Below are 18,727 nucleotides of genomic sequence, written 5' to 3'. Positions count from 1 at the left end.
ATCAGAAATTGTCTCTTTGAACCCATGCTCGAGACAAAAAGAAAACTATTTATTAAACAGTGTTTTTTCACTATCCAGAACCTGAAGATCGCACTAATAATTAAAAATTTGATAAAGTAGTAGAAGCCAAATATTTAGCAGCGCTTGTCTTTCTAATAGAGAAAATATAATTCACTAGTTGAACGTTCCCAGCGATGCTCGGGATCAAAGGTGTCAAAGATAGTTTTTCTTTTATATTTCATTGCTTAGCATTAGCATTGCATTAGCTCAACTCACTTCAAAAATATAATTCACATCTTATACTTCCATCATCATTTTCAGTACTTCAATATTTTGAGAACGCACAGAACGGAAATACCCGTATTGGATTGTTTTTTTTTGTGATTTTGGGCTGATTTACAGAAACTGGAAGTCACCATTTTGGATTTCAAATGACGTATGAAGTTCCACTTTCGAAAGTATTGAAATTGTTGGCCAAATATCACTTTAGAAGTCATAAATTTGCATGTTTCACGTAGTTTTGTGAATAATCTCTCAGATTTAGTAATCAGATACTTGTTATTTTTCTTCAAATCTCTTTTCTGAACGTTAACAAACATTTTTATGAAAAAAAAAAAACACGTGTCATCGCTATAAAACGACGTATGGAGTTCCACTTTCGGAAGTATTGAAATTGTTGGTCAAATATCACTTTAGGTTATTTTTCTGAAATCGGAAGTCGCCATTTTTTAATCCACAAAACTTTGTAGAAAATAAGAGAATGAAAGATTTTTGATGCTTAAGCTGCCTCTTAATCGATATTCAAACCAATGAATCTTAACCTTTCCTCCAGCTAAATGTCCCAAGAGTTTAAGTTTGGATTAACGTAAAATGTAGGAGGGTGGTATTCAAGACACGACCGCATGACGTTGGACTACGGTATTCTTATATTCCATTAAAACAAATAATAGAGAGAATTGCAACTCTAGTATTTGCTGCAATTTTATCTAACAGTGCATTTCTGAATGCTGAGACGTTAAAACGTTATAAATAATAATATATACTAAAAGAATGGATATCTTTTATTTAATCACTGTCATTTCATACATATTCGAATCAACCCTTTGTTTGCTGCACTACCAAGACAATCATTTAATTGAGCGAATTGGTAAAATTTTCCTATCTAAGCAAAAAGCAAACTTTACGAAACTATCTGAAATTGGAGCCCAGAACGATTCAACCGAAAATTTTAAATTTGAAAATTGTTTGACATTTAATCGATAAAACTCATGCTAGTTCCAGCCCAGCATATAACTTCATGTATTTGAAAAAAAAACGTTTGGTTCAATAACTCAATATAGCAAGAGCTCAATCACACGTTTTTCGGTAGTTGTTATCAAGGTTTGGGCGAGTGACAGGAAAATATCTTAACTTCTTCAGTTGTGATTTAGAGCATTTCTAATTGTTTTGTTATTTTTCACGATAGCGACAAGTTTGTTTCTTTCTCTGTGTGCGAGAAACAAAATCAAAACCGCGCACCGAGAAACAAAAACAAAAATTTAATGAATGCTCATTGAGAAAACTTGCAACTCTTTTTACCAATAATTTATGATACTCAAAAGAACCCGTTTTGATCTAAATCAAATTTCTAGTAAATAAGTGTTGATCAGTCATAGGTAGTAATTTTTCCTCGATGAATAAAGACTGGCTGAAGAAGTTAAAATCGCTGCTGTAAAATCAAATTCACAACTGTGTTCGCTAAGACGTTTTAATATTTTCAATGACAATAATAATCTTCGATAAACACCCGCTATAGTTATTCACACACATGCTATAACTATCTAAACACGCGTTAAAACTATTCATACACACGCTGTAGCTATAGCTATCCATACACACGCTAATCCTTTCCATACATCCGATACAACTATCTATACACACGCATAAGCTATGCAACCATGTGCTATTACTATCCATACATACGCTATAACTAATCATTACACACGCAGCAGCTATCCACACACAAGCTATAACTATCCGTACACATGCTGAAGATATACACGCAATAGCCATAATATGCTACACATGCTAGTGTCTTACACACGCTATAGCTAGCCATACACACGCAACAGCGCCATCCCTATCATCGCAAATGGCATAGCAATACAGATGCACATACGCTATATGTGCACACTGCACACACACTAAATGGCGGTAGCTTTCCTAGTGGCGGTGCTGGCTCGTGCAGTTTCTGGCTGTTTTCACCCATCGATATCTGAATTGGATTACCGCTGGTGGGGTCCAACTCAGATCGAAGGAGAACCGAACTGAATGAAGAAATGCAGCTTCCCACTACCTCCGCCGCTGCTGCCTGATACCACCGCTCTGGTTCTGCTGCAGCTCAGTTTGGCCGCTGGAATCAGCCACCGCTGCTGATTATACAAGACCGGCCTGGTGGCCTTTCACTTGTTAACTGATGACTGCTATGAGACGACACAGGCTATTATATAGCCCAAAGCAAAAATCCATCCGCGAGCAAACAAGAAGCGAGCTTGTGATTGGTTGAATGTGCACGACTTTTAACACAACTTTTAACTAGTTTAGTATCGAAAACATATTTAAATTATTATATGACAATCTTGCGCAATATTTCCCCCATCAATCAAGCCATTGGTGTTTAGAATCTGTTCAGTGGTAATGATAAAAGAAGCATTTTAAAACGGTGTTGAAACACCTATTGCAGCTACCGAAAGCGAGCTCGTTATTGGTTGAAAGCTGTGAGACTGTTTACAAAGTCAGATCGGTTGTATCCGTTAGTGTCGACTGTGCTTGTGAAGAGAGGTGGTGATTGGTTGCTCGGTGTGATTTAGACAATCGATGTGATTTATCAATTTTTCAATAGTGTATCTCGAACAATAGGTTATCTTTGTTACATAAATTCAACCGTAAAAGAATTTCTGATCGGTTGATACCAAAACCTAGAAATTCTGAAAAGAAATGACTAATATATAAGCGCTCAAAACCTGACCACTTTCCCTGGTTTTCCCCGGTTGAATTACTAGATTTTCAAATACAGGTGCCTAACTTCGATATAGACGTTAGTCCAACGTCAAAAAATAAAACAGTAAGGCGTCGTACACAAATTACGTAACGCATGAAGGGGAGGAGGGGGGTTGAGTCTGCATTACTTTTTGTTACGTAGGGGGGAGGGGGGGTAGTAGAGACAGTTACGTAACTGTGATGTTTGCTCGAAATTGATAATTTGATCAGCGTTACGAAATTTTAGGGGGGAGTCATGTCGAACGTTACCTATCGTTACATAGGGGGGAAGGGGGTCTGAAATCTAGATCTTTAGCGTTACGTAATTTGTGACGACGCCTAAGGTTAAGTGCTGAATGACCTTCTGGTTAAAAGCTCTCTAATAAATATCAAATTAAAATTCAAAAGTACAAAAGTAAAGCGTAATATGTAACTATTCACAAAACTACGAAAACATCAGAAATGTAAAATGTTTATGCTTGAGACATGGATTATTCTGCAAAAAAAATTGTAGATGGTGAAAGAACAACGAACATTGTATTGAAAAAAAAAAACACAAATAATTGAATTTTGATTCAGAGGGGAATTGCGCATAAAAAGTCAAGATTTCGCATGTATACGTATAAACCGTATAAATTAAAAAAAAAGTATTTTCAGGTGATTTCCTGTATTCTGTATGCTGTATATGGTCCTCGTGGCTCTGTGGTTAGCGATGTCGATTGTCTCCCACACGGTTGTGATGTCGGGTTCGATCCCCGATCAGGTCGAGAATCTTTTCGACCTGGAATTTTTTTCGACTCAGCTCTGGGGCACGGTGTATCGTTGTACTCATCCTACAACATGCAAAATGTGCTAAAAACAATATCGATAACGAATTTTCTCAACTAATCTGGTTGATCGAGAACGCTATTAGAAGGCTAGCGTGCAACATTGTAGTGCTGTATACAGAAAATCATCTTCAAACATACATTTTATATTTTAACATAAACAAACATTTTAATGAAAAAAGAATCACATGTCATCGCTTTAAATTTTGATTTAAAGGCAAATTCAGCATGAAAAGTCATAAATTTGCATGTTTCACGTAGTTTTGTGAATAATATCTCAAGTTTTAGTAATCATATACTTTTAATTTTTCCTCAAATGTCTTTCCTGAACGTTAACAAACATTTTAATGAAAGAAGAATCACATGTCATCGCTTTAAATTTTGATTTAGAGGCAAATTCAGCATAAAAAGTCATAAATTTGCATGTTTCACGTAGTTTTGTGAATTATATCTCAAGTTTTAGTAATCAGATTTTTAATATTTTTCCTCATATGTCTGTTCTGAACGTTAACAAACATTTTAATGAAAAAAGAATCACATGTCATCGCTTTAAATGTTGATTTAGATGCAAGTTCAGCATAAAAAGTCATAAATTTGCATGTTTCACGTAGTTTTGTGAATAATATCTCAAGTTTAAGTAATCAGACACTAATTATTTTTCCTCACATGTCTTTCCTGAACGTTAACAAACATTTTAATGAAAAAAAAATCACATGTCATCGCTTTAAATTAGATTTAGAGGCAAATTCAGCATAAAAAGTCATATTTTTGCTTGTTTTACGTAGTTTTGTGTATAAAATCTCAAGTTTTAGTAATCAGATACTTTTTATTTCTCCCCAAATGTCTTTTCTGAACGTTAACAAACATTTTCATGTAAAAAACCCACATGTCACCGCTTATTTTTTGATTTAGAACGATTTCAAATTATGGTGGTGACTGTACACCACTGAGACGGAGACAATAACATCAATAAGATCAAGCGTTACGGAATTCCATTTTTATATAGTAGATAATTTTCAAAATTTGTGTGTTTGTTTGTATACGTGTATGAATATTTATGTGTGTGTGTGAGCGTTTGTGTGTGGATTTGTAATAAAACACAATGATTCATTTTTCCACATTCAGTTCACAGAGAGTAACATTTAAATTAAACTAGAGCTACTAAGCCATACAAATAACATACTTAAGGCAATTTGGAGAGTTGAGTCAGTGGTGAATTGTCATAATTGTAACAACACCAACAAGTATATTTTGGTATAAAATGATTTGGGCAAGTTTTTGGATAAATTTCGATGATATTGCATGAATCGAATACGAATTATTTTGAAATTTATTAACTAACACACTAAAATTGAAATTTCTCGAGATCCTGTCGGTGGATTTTTTTTTTAAATTTAACCAGAGGTATAAAATGACCTCAAGAATTGACCCCTCTACTTGGATTTGATGAACAATTTTTTTTTAATTAATGGTCCAGCGGGGCACCGTGGCTGTCATAATCATGATATCAACAATGACCATGACACCACGATATCAACAATAACAACTCTCACTCACGTTTGTGGTCACACATGATCTTTTGGGATCAGCTCATACTGGCTCCAAGCGATATGACGCTTCCTGTGAGTTTCCCTTATGGTGACTTCATTACTTAGCGTAATGATTGGATATCGGGGTATATTGAAAGACTAATGTCCGATCAATTTGGTATTTTTACTGATGGTTGGATCTCTGGTTGATGGAAAAGCTGGAGCCAGAGCATAGTTTTGTGAATTAGGGTTATTACAATCCTTTTCGCTAGGTATATACTGCACAGTCTTTTGAGCTGAAATCTTTGCTATCATTTGTGAGTTGCTGGCACCCCTCCAACAAAAAGTAATTGGTCGGAAAATTTATTCATGTTCAGATAGTCAAGCTGCGGTTGAAGCAATTGGCTCTTACAATTCTAGTTCAAAGCTGATCATTACATGTTGTATTCTACTATAATAACTTAGCATTGTAAATACTATTTATCTTCTCGGGGTCCTTGGACATACAAATATTACTGGAAACGAATAGGCAGACGAGCGTGATGAAGCATCAAATGATTTCGTGACTCCTGCGCCCGCGGTGCCTGTTCCTGAATCTCCCTGAAAAACAGGGAGCGAAAGCAGTGGAGCAGAATCCCGCCAAATGGCCTATGGTCGAATATCGACCATTTTTGATTTGAATGAAAATTTGCATACGTGTTGGGTTAACAAACTGAGTATTTTTCACAGATGGAGAGATTTTTTAAACCCATGAGTCATTTTTTTTCAAAAGTGCGTATGCGTTTTGGCATAGCTTTTATTCAAAGCATTGTAGCTCAGGAACCTATGGTTGTATATAAAAACTGTCTTGTAATGAGTTGTACAATATACACTGTGAAAAAAATTTTTTAATAAAAAAATAGAAAATAAACATTAAATTTCAATATAAAAAATGATTTTTACTATTTCTGTCAAAAAACTTGCAAGTTATCACGCAAATTTAAAAAAAAGTCCAGGGTGATGAAATGAGAATCAAATTTTTTATGGAAATTATTTTTAATAAAATCTAATTTCAATATTTTTTAATATGTTTGTGTTCTAATGATTTTAAAAGATTCAGACAGTCATTTAAAATCAAAAAGAAAACCCAAAATTAATCCACCTAGCGGTGAGACCCAGCCTTTCTCTTTCGAACTTAGGCCGTTACAAATTTTATTTCCATTTTATGTCACCGCCCCCCCCCCTCCACAATCTTGAATATTGGAAGGGGAAGAAAAAAAAAGCTCATACCGTTTTATTCATTTTATTGGTTTTCCGACAGCATAAATGCTTAATTTAGCAATGAACAAGTCCAGTTATTTTTAACATTTATTTGAGTGCAAGTTACAAACGTCATAACATGCACACAAACTTTTATCAAAGATATTTTTTTTTCGTCTCGGTGTTATTTATTTTTTGCCACCCCCTTTGCTAACTTTGATAACCTTGGACATAAAAAGAATTCGAAATTTGTATCAGCCTTATTATATATTTGAAAAGATTCACATGAAACCTTCAATTAATAGAAAAAAATACACCTTGATAATTTCTGCAGGATTAATTTTAACTCTAAATAATAAATTTCTAGTAGTCAAAACCATAACTATGCGGAACATTTTTGAAAGTAACATAGAATAAATATGTATTAAATATAAGATGCGATTTTTTTTGTTCCTGGCAGAATCGAAACCTTACTGTACTCATATATAGGTCGGACTCGATTATATATAATTTTAGATTCAACTTTCTATAGAAGAAAATTTTCCCTGATAAACAATAGCTTAAGAAGACCAAATGGTCGGTGTTAAGTCAGACCGGACCAAGTGACATTTTGATCATTTCGAGAAAAACGAGTATGAAGTTTGTTGCTCTGGGAATTTTGAAGTTTTCAATATTTTAGCGCAGTTTTGATGTTATAAGTTGGAGTAACTCTCTAACTGTATCATGCAATATGACAATTGAAAAAAAAGAAGTGCCGTGAGCTCAAAAAGGACAGGTTTGTAACTGATTAAATGTACTTGGTCCACTCTGATTGAATCAAAGACGAATCATTAATGACTTGGTCCATTATGACTGAACAATTGAACAAATAGTTTTAGTCCATTGATCGCCGAACAGCCAAAAACTTTTTAATCTACATGGTTAGCTTCTGCGACATCAACAATTATTGAAAATAGTTTGAATAAACTTTGAACTGTGTTTGTTTCAACAAATCAATGGCTTGCATAAAATAGTAACAAACATACACTTACCACTAATTTCAACCTCCTGAGGATATAATTTATCGGTAAAATTATCAAGTTTTAAGTCATTATTACTACTGTAACTTGAACTTCTTTCTGAAATTGTGGAATGTTGTGTCACTCACACAAATGAGTAACGTTTCTCATTGACGTGTGCAAAGTGGACCATGTACATTTTCCTCATTTACTGGTAAAGTATACTTTTTAGACAAACGGGTAAAGAAGCATACCGATAAGTTGCCTGATAGTGTTGAAATTCATTTATGTTGACTTCAAACCGATGCTGTAAATTCCGATAATTTCAACTTTTTTCTACTTAACACATGGTTCACTTTGTCTGCACACTATAAGGCTGATATCAGGTCATGTTACTGACAGCAATAAACGATCCAAAAACACATCCAAAACCACGGCAATGGGTGAAAATTCATAGATTCCGATGGGGGGTGAGTGAAAGAGTTCTCTGATACAAAGATATCCGGAAAAAACGCTTGAAAATTCTCCCGTTCGTTCGCTTCTATCAATAGCTGACCGAAGGCAGTCTCCTTGAAAATAAACACTTGGTCCATTCTGACTGAACACTGTAATAGCTTTTCATCGGTCATGCAGACAAAAATCCGGTCTGACTTAACACCGACCAAATATCATTCAAATGAGAATTTGTGGAACAGTATGAAACCCAGAGGCCAAAAACCAACTTCAGATGCCATTTCGAATTTTCGGATAGTAGCCTTCAATTTTATTAACCAATATGAGTTTTTCAGGAACCGGGATAATGTATAAAGGCCAGGAATCAACTCCATTGTCCATACTTCACTTTGAAATCCGATTTTGCGACTTATGGTTTTTATAAAACCACCAAAAATTGCCAAATACAACTCAATAAAGATATATTAACTCTTTGGGTTGTAGAATATTGATGTTGTATTTGAAGTAATAATTGAAGTATAAAATAAGAAATTTGACGTTATATTTGTGCCAAAGTAATAACAAAATAAAAAAATGACTCCTGATGATTCTTTAGCTAACCCTCAACTAGCCCGATAAATCGATACAATTATTGTTTAAATCGGTTGTGTGGTTTGTGAAATAATGAAATATCGTGATTTTCACATTTTGATACATTACAGACAAAGTTGCAGTCCGATTACAATGAAATTCAATAGGACATTATGAGGCAGTTAGACCTTTTATTTGACACTGATTTTGTGAAAATCGGTTTAGCAATCTATGAGAAAAGTGCGTGAGTTTAAGTATTCTTCGGAATATGTTTCTTTTCAAAGCTAGATTTCCCATTTTCAAACATAACATGCAAAGTAAGCGTCCGATTGCAAAACAAATCAATAGGGTCTTATGGGGCAACGAGACCTTCCATATGACACTGATTTTATAAAAATCGATCAAGCCATGAGTGAGATTAAACAGTCTCCAGAACACGTTTCTTTCCACAACTTTTGAACCACATGCTCAATCTTAATAAGATTGACACACACAGAAAATGCTCAGCTCATCAAACTGTGTCGAGTGATATATGCCATTCGGCCCTTTGGAGCACTTTTATATCTTCGGTTTTGCAAGTGATTGCTGTACCTTTCTAGGAGAAAGGCAGAACGTATATTTTCCTAAATAATGAAAAAAAAAATTGACTTTAATTCAAAATAACTCGCAAACCAATGCACTTATAATATTAACTACCTAGAGCTTTTTGATTTCAAAAAACTGTCTGAATCTTTTAAAATAGTAAAAACACAAAAATTTTGAAAAATGTTGAAATTAATTTTTTTTTATTAAACCTCCATCGAGGTTTTATTAAACCTCCACCTCCAAATTGATTTTCGTTTCTCCATCCTGGAGTTTTCTTTTCTTGCGTAATAACTTTAAGTTTTTAAAAAAATCTTAATACTACAAGGTATGCAGCCTAGGGTTGTATGAAATGGTGACGTGGGACTAAACACTGTAATTAGAAGGATTTTTAGTTACAAAGGTTACAGAATCTGCAGACAGCAACAATTCGTTTGTTCTGTGATTTAAGTATTTTTTTATACGCAGCCCCCCCATAATTTTTTTAGAAATATATTGAACAACACTCAAAAGAACTTAGATTACACTTAACGATATTGTGTAGTGTTTTTTTGTGCGAACAACATTTATTTAACAAGGCACAAGCGTGTCGTTGTTATTGAAGAAGCACCAAGAAATACTCGCAATGTGTCTGAATCAGTATTAACTCTTTTTCCTCATAAACCAAATCCAACAGTACCTACGTTATCATAAAACATGATTTTGTCTTATTTAACTCTGATCAAATTAAATTTATTATATAAATCTTTTTATGAAAATAACTTCGACGCCGTTACATAGGTTCACTCATAGGGAAACATAAGAAGATATGTTGAACAAAATTATCAACAATTTCCAGCGAAAAATCATATCAATCAACAATTACAAGAAAGTTAAAGTTCGAAATGATTAATTTCTGTTTCTTGTTTGACAAGTTTTTTTTTTCATTTACCAATAATTACATTCACTGCATTACGAAGACAGCTAATATACGTAAGAATATTATTTGTTAGGTTGTAAATAAAAATATATCATCTAACAATGTTGAAATGTGAAGAAAGCATTCGCTGGCTCTTAAGCTTCTATAAATTTGTATTTTCAGAATCGATCATTTAGTGAATGTCGAAAATAAAATGCGAAAAAACAAAAAATCTTATGACGTCCCACGTCAAAAAATCATCTCTATTGTTTTAAATTAAAATTTAGTATTTATTTTAAATTTTTTTAGTCAAAAAAAAACAGCATATATTTATTTTGGAGACATTAATTTCCTACAAATCATTCTCAGGCAGTTTTTCTTGTTTATCTTGTTTATTGTATAAAAAAATCATCTGACTATACATGGTCTTAATTATTTAATATAAAACACATAAAATATCACATTCTGCCACGAATACGCCGATGGAAGGTTTTTGTTGACACGTTGAAATCAAACAAGTGGTAAACATCTTGGAATCGTCTGCTCATACTAATCATAGGGTCGTTATCGCCATATACAGTGTTCCTAGATGGTTGTCGTAGCCATTGTCTGGACCTTGAGGTGCGTAGATTTGAAGGTGACCAAGCAACGCTGGACTGTCAATCTCAGATTGTAAAATTTCAGCTCCAAAAACTGCTTGGTTGGCATTCGATCTGGGGGTTGGGTTCGATCTGCTAATGTTTCGATGCCAATTAATGCACATCGATCTCCATAGGAAGGCAAGTCATGAGGGCGCATCCAGGCAAGATTCCGTAACGCGTATCGGACAAACTCATGCTGCACAGACTCAATTCTGGCAATCCACATCTTTTCACAGGGCGAGCATACAATGGAAGCGAATTCAAGAATGGACCTAACCAAAGAGCAGTACAATGCGCGTAGGCAAAGTGGATCGGTGAAGTTAGCAGCAACTTTGGAAATTGAGCCGAGGCGGTTGGCTTTCTCTACTATTGAGGAATAGTGCATTTTGAAGGTAAGTTGATAATCCATTTGTTTGTTTATTTGATCGGCCACTAGCACATCTAAAGGCTATCGGGCAAAAGTGATGGTCCAACAGAACACTTAAATCATTGATTTGATCGACTCGATTCAAAATAATTCCGTCGATGGAGTAATTGAGCAGAACAGAATTTTTTAAACGCCGATATGGCATTACACAGCATTTCGCTATACTAATCATAAGATGGTTTAGCAATCCATGTTGAGATGGCGTGGTATAGCATTTGCATACTTCCGTAATCGCCTTGTTAAGAATGGCCTCAAAGCATTTCGATCCAGCAGACAGTGAAGTTATCCCACGATAATTGGTAATATCCGTTTTGTCTCCTTTTTTGTATACTGGCGTCATACATGATCAGATTGTAGGGAACGTTCGATTTTGCAAGGGAAGAATGAAAATTGCTCGCAGGGGTTCAACTAGAACACCAGCGCACTTTTTCAGCACGCATAATGGAATGCCGTCTGGCCCAGCAATAGATGCAGACTTTAACTTCGCTAAAGCCATAACAACCATATCAGCATTGATAGTGAAAACATCCAAGTCAACTGCATCTACAGGAACATTAGAAGTGGCGTTACTAGTATCAGGATCAAGGCGGGTTGTAGCAGAGTTGAAAACATCTCTGTGATGTGAATGTGATGCGAAAAGTTCGCACTTTTCATCAGCTGTAGAAGCGGTCAAATCTCCCAGCTTCATACATGTAGGTAGACCATAATCCTTCCGCTTCGTGTTCACAAACTACCAGAACTGTTTCGGATTCCTGCGTGAATTGTTTTCTGTTCGATTTACATGTCGTCTGTAGAGCGGTCGATTGTAGCAGCGGTATACACGGCTCGCTTCCTCAAATTGATGTTTTGAAAATTATATTCTGAGCATTTTCGAACGGTGTCGCTTCAAATTTCTCAATCGCGCATTAGACCAAGGTGGTTTTTTTTGGAGGTCTGAACGGAGGCACCACCTCAGAAAAGCAGCTATTCAATTTGGCTGTGAAGGCACTAACAGCTTCATCAACGTTCACACTTGAGTATATGTCCGACCAATCAATCTGGGAGAGCAATCTATTTAGGGCAACGAAATCAGTTTTTCGAAAATCCAACTCCAAACCGACATCGTCGTCGTAATGAGCAACTACAGGAGGATACTTAACGGTTAGCAGAAGAGCCGGATGATCAGGATTTAGGCGAACAACGGATTCGATTGCCTCTTCAGCAGTGCTGATAGTAGTAACATAATCAGAAGTGTAAATAAGGTCAAGAATTCGAGAAGCGACATGCTGGTGTCAAGTACGACAAAAGTGGATCAGCGAATAGAAAACCGCCTGAAGCTGCATTCTATTCAACGTGAGGTTGGTTGAAGTCACCAAAGAGGATTGTATCGACACGGTCAGAGCGGCTTATTATTTCATCAATAGTAGCCAAGTGCAGTCGCACATAGTCACAATCTATACTTTTATCCGCTGGGATAGTGATTTTCACCCACAAATTTTCCACAGTATGTCCGCTGGAGAGGTTTACAGAAGCAACATTGACGTTCTTTGAAACAGCGATCAGGACTCCACCACCACGTTGCCGAGAGCTATTATGTGGACCCCGATCAACTCGAAAGACGTTGTTCAACAATTGGGGAAAGTAATACGATCATCGTTTCAGTGAAGACGATCGCCACGTTTCAGTGAAGACGTACGCGTCTTACGAGAGTTCTGATGTACTCAGGAAAACTTCGGAAATCTTGGACTTTAATCCTCGGACGTTCTGATAGAAGATGCGGAAGGACTCATCGGGAATGCTTAAATAGTTCAATGCCGTTGCAGCAGCATTTATCACGGCGTTCGGTACTTCAGTTAAAACAATGTTGTGCACAGTGTGTCTGAAATTTTGAAAAACATCTGGGGAGTGAAAGGTGGGAGTGCACGGATACTTTCCTGAGATAGCAGGCTGAAAGACCCATTCCGAACCACCGAATACAGGGCTGGGATGACTGTGTAGGCAGGATACTACTTCGTTGATGCTTGCAGGATCATGAACGACGACTGATGGCTCGACTGTAACGGGGCCGGAAAGGACTTCCATCATGCTGTGCTGCGTGCATCCCGGTGTTGACGATGATAAAAACGGCATGCATTTTCGTTCGCTTTCACAAGTTAGACAGGTTCTGAGATTGTAGGCTGCATCCCTGATGAATTTTCCTTCGACGAAATTCTCACAATACGTTAAGCGATTTTTGTTCGGTTGTCTTCAAACAGAAAAAAGCGTAAATTTTCCGGCGACGTTGCGCCGGAAAATTACGCTTCTTCTTTTAACTGCAGCTTGACACCAATTTTGAAAGACACAAAATTTAGAGTTGCAGGATCTTTTCCCTTAACCTTAGGTGGCTCTCCAGCATCCAGCCCAAGACATTTAGTGACGAGACAGGCGATTTCATTTTCAGTGGTGAAAGGATAAAACGCAGATAAATATATCCACATAATATTTTCATCTAGTTTCCGGCCGAGATTGACAGTTCTGATTGTGTGAACCGCGTTGGTCCCGTACGAGTTGGCATTAAGCAAAGAGGGTGGACTAACGGGATTGCCACTGTTTCCCCGGCGTCGTTTTGGTGTATTTTGCAGATCAGTTGAACGAGCGACATTAGGCCACGGGCTGGGAGTAGCATACGGTGTCTTAGCATTCGGGTTTTGGACTTTAGCGGTTAGAGCAATTGAAGCAGTGTGTAATTTCTTATTATCTTCTTTCATCTATTGTATGGCTTTGGGCATAAACGATGAACATTTTTCATCAAAAACATTTACTAGTGCGCGAAAGTGACCATTCGAAAAAAAATCGGCACTCGGATCCAGAATATATTGTTTCCGCTAATAATCAATGCCTCACGCACGGGATAGTCGACTTTGGCACAGATTACGTGGAAGGTGGCACCGCAAAATCCTTGGCAAACTATACGATCAGAAACAGTGACCGTCTTCTTACAACTGCGACAAGCCATAGTAATTATCACAGCGGCGGGAGCTTGTTTACTGCAGTAGCGAGAACAGCAACTGTAGGTAGGCAGAAGCGAATGAGCGATAGATCTCACTTACAATAGCAATGCCACTACACTCCTTTGGCGAAAAATAATAGTTGTTGTTTTGCGACAAATACACGTTTCTGACACAAAACTTGATAATGTCGTGATAATAAATAAGTTCATGAAACGGCGAAACGAACTGGTAACTAGTATTACACTCGGATACGGAAAAATGTCAAAAAATAGTACACGGTACTTGAATGGTTTTTATGCAACCAAATGTTTCTTAACTACAATGCTTTGAATAAAAGCTATGCCAAAACGCATACGCCCTTCTAGAAAACAACTCATGGGTCCAAATATTAAATACGTGTGCAATGCTTCATTCAAATCAAAAATAGTCGATTAAACTTTTGCGTATTTTCAGGTCAGTTGAGTTAATTTTGCTCAGTGGGTGAGAAAGGAATGTGGGTGAGAAAGGAATCAAAAATTGAATTCGTTAAAAATCATTTTTGCACTGTAAAATCGCCTACTAATCTTAAAAGAAGTTTGATGAGGAAAAGTTGTGAAACTTCAAATAGGTATCGGAATTTTGTTTTCATGTTTCATCAACTTATAAAAACTTGGACTGTGACCAGCTGACGATAGAGACAAAGAAAACTTTCTAAAAACACCAATAAAAAGGAATCAAGCAGTAACGGACCTAACTCCAATAATAAATACGAGTAACTCGTAATCCGCAATCAAAGCGGTTGTTACAGTAACTCTTTTGTACCCAGTGCTCTTCTGGAATACAAATAAAGAAGAAGAAAAACAAACAAAAAGTATATAGTTGACAATGTTTTTTTTTGAGATATGTAACACAAATACCATCACTTAGATAAAAGATAAATGTGAAAAGTACATTGTGACAAAAAATATCAGCAGAAAAAGATTTATACAGAAAGCATATACATAGTACCAAATATTACCTTTGGCGGGGCGCAGATTCGCCCGCACCCAGCGTCTGTTATTGTGCTAATATTGAAAGCAGTAGATTATGCACAACAAAACCGCGCGGCCTCAGTAATTTCCCTTTAAAAGTTTGTTACTTGTTTCCTCTATCAACTTCTGGGCTTCGTTACACTGTTATACCGCGACTTTTTTCGGTGCCTTCCGTGTTAGCCTTTTTTTTATATCCGTGTGTGATTTGCTGATAAAATGTTATCATGGTGACAAAATAAATACAATATAAATGTGATTGACAACAAAAAATCAAATATACAAATGGTAAACCTGATATAACATTATTTATAATGACTTATATTGGATATAAAAATATAATCGCATTATAAAAACAATATGAAATTTCAAATTCACCCGTAAGATCAGTATTTATTCCTAAACTTGCGAAGAACTTTTTAGATATCTGTCGTCGTGTGTACAACCGTCACTCTTTTTGTCGTAGATTATAATACTCGCATCCAAATTTTGTGAGTTATTATCGTTCTTATTCTCTGAAAAAAAGAAAAAAGAACATAAATTATTAGAGAGTAAAATCTACACAGTAATAAAAATTTACATTACTTTAAATGCACATAAATGGAGCATTGGAAACCACGTAATATTCCGTGAGGCATTATATTCACATGCAAAGTAAATGAATATATTGTGAATTTGCATGCAAATTTATATTCGAAGCTTTAAGTTTATATCAATTAACGTACAAATTTACATGTCTTAAAACGATTCTGTATTGTACATTATTTACGGTGTGAAATTGTATATGTTTTTCACTTTATGTGTTAGAAATCGTTATGTGCTTTCATTTGTATTAGTTGTAAATTTCATTTTTTGGTACTGTGTATATAATGGATAGTAAAACAGCCTTTTATTCAAAAATTTGCCTCTAATATCTGATATTATCTGAAATAGCGAAAAAACAAATTTGAACTTATCGCAATACTTAGGTATGTATATTTTCAGGTGATCAATTTCACCCCATTCTACGGTACCACGATATGGTTTGAAAATTATGTGCAATATCATTTAAATTTCAGTTGCTTCTGACGTATACCACGATTTCGTTTGATAGTTATGTGCAACATCTTTTAAATTTGCGTGGAATATTATGGAATCATGGGTAAAAAATTCTAAATATTACACGTCACGTAAAATATTTACTCATTCAAATTTCAGTTGCTTCTGACGTAAACCATGATTTTGTTTGAAAATTCTGTGCAATATCATTTAAATTTCAGTTGCTTCCGACATAAACTACGATTTTATTTGAAAATTATGTGCAATATCATTTAAAGTTGCGTGGAATATTATGAAATTTTCTATTATAAGCGAAGGCGGTAATTCTTTACATGCGATTCGATATGAAGTTTTTTCTGTGTGATTCAGGTTTCAAATTGAACTATGATTTGTTTGATTGCTACTGTCTTGTTTTAAGAGCAGGTTTAAACAATAAATGAAGTAATATTAAAAATATTGCTTTGTTCACCATTACTGATTTTTCTTTCGCGTACCTCTAATGGCTTATTTTCCAGATCAATATGAATAAAATTTAGGCATTGCTCCGACTAGGTCGTATTGAAGGTGTGAATTGTGAGCTGAAGAAACTTACATATTATTTTTCGAATGAAGGCTGCTTGGAAATTTATATATCGTATTCCATGTAAATTGTTAGTATTGTGAAAGTGAGTAGTAGAATGTATTTGTTTAATATATTTATATATATATATATATATATATATATATATATATATATATATATATATAAATATATATATATATATATATATATATATATATATATATATATATATATATATATATATATATATATATATATATTCATATATATATATATATATATATATATATATATATATATATATATATATATATATATATATATATATATATATATATATATATATATATATATATATATATATATATATATATATATATATATATATATATATATATATATATATATAATATCTTCATATTCTTATATCTTCATGAAAATTAAACAAATACATTCTACTACTCACTTTCACAATACTAACAATTTACATGGAATACGATATATAAATTTCCAAGCAGCCTTCATTCGAAAAATAATATGTAAGTTTCTTCAGCTCACAATTCACACCTTCAATACGACCTAGTCGGAGCAATGCCTAAATTTTATTCATATCGATCTGGAAAATATCGCAAAATTTATTTATCCACTATGTAAAATTCTCATCCGTATAAGCCACACTTCTCTTTGACACCCAAAAACTATAACAAGACTCTCTAGACCGTCTTCCCAAGCAGGATCCACCTTACACACACGGCAAACGTAAAATTGAATAACCTATTTATCAATGGCTGCAAAAGCTTTCTTGGCTGAATTACACCTACTTTCTACCATCCCACAAGTACACTGATTAAAAGCTTCTATTTTCTACTTTGGTTATTACTGAGCAAAACAAAAACGGTTCGGTTCGGTTTTTCAATTCAAAACCCCTGCAAATATTTTAACTTACACAAGATTAGATCGAGATTATCGAGAGTTAGAACAAATTGTGACTAACAATGATGTACGGCATTCAGTCTCAAAAATCTTTGAACAATGCGCATGTCCTAGAAAATGTATCGATTTACTCATAGGTTTTTTGCACAGATGGTGTGCTGAGTGTTTTTGAGAAACTAATCAATGTTCTTAGAAAATATTTCAGTGACGGTTGAATACTTGACCCCTTGATAATTATCATTGCTGTGAAAACGGAATCTATTATGTGAAGAAAAAAACGGAATCTATTTTTTATATCGATTTACGCATATTTTTATGATTGCATTGTATTCTGTGCAATCAAATTTTTATTCCAAGGGGTATCAATGACGAAATCGTTTCCTTCAGATATTATTGCTAAAATCACTCAGAAATGATACTTGTATGTCACGCTGTTATACAAAAATGGATTTCGGAATTGCAAAACATTTATTTTACTTGATACGACTCGACTTCTGAACCTTTTTTTTACAAAAGTAGGTACGATAAAACGGTAACGTTTTTTAATGACTCTTGTCCTGTAGTGGCTCTAACTCTAAATTTTAGCTCTTTATTTGGAAACTTGAACATTTTGCACTAGATACAGCTTTTGTATGTTTAAATAAATGTAAAAAATAACATTTTGAAACAAAAAGCTTTAACAACGTGCTGGTTTACCCGTATTTTGATGTTGTCTCTCACAAAAATGTGAATGAAGTATTATTGTTACTGAAGTTTAAATTAGACGTTTAAAACCGCTCTACAGATTGACCTTTGCTCATTTCTATATAAACCGTTAATATTTGTACAACGTATTTATACCAGTCACCAACCAACATGGTTTTGTGCATTTCGAGATAATATATAGGTTCAAACAATAGAACAGAGAAATGATCAAGATAAGTTTACCCTCAACTGCAAAGCACTGTGATGTAATTTTCGCCGTGTCGAATTTAAGCTTCTGCTGCTGTAAAACTTCAGGAAATTGCAGATTTCGACGACATTTGATTAGTTGAGC

The 18,727-nt window shown here is 34.8% G+C and overlaps 1 protein-coding gene across 1 annotated transcript in view; it reads right to left on the bottom strand.

Annotated features, from left to right (window-relative positions):
• Window positions 1–15,673, bottom strand: part of LOC129718275 (synapsin) — a 229,956-nt gene extending 214,283 nt beyond the window's left edge. Inside the window, exons 1-2 of the mRNA XM_055668887.1 lie at window positions 15,537–15,673; window positions 15,149–15,369 (exon numbers count right to left, since the gene is read on the bottom strand). The gene's annotated coding sequence lies outside the window, so the exon portion shown is untranslated. The remainder of the gene's footprint in view (window positions 1–15,148; window positions 15,370–15,536) is intronic.
• Window positions 15,674–18,727: the final 3,054 nt, after the last annotated feature.

This window comes from Wyeomyia smithii, chromosome 1 (genome assembly GCF_029784165.1).
Source record: "Wyeomyia smithii strain HCP4-BCI-WySm-NY-G18 chromosome 1, ASM2978416v1, whole genome shotgun sequence".
Taxonomy (NCBI): domain Eukaryota; kingdom Metazoa; phylum Arthropoda; class Insecta; order Diptera; family Culicidae; genus Wyeomyia; species Wyeomyia smithii.
This window is presented reverse-complemented; position numbering and strand designations above follow the sequence as displayed.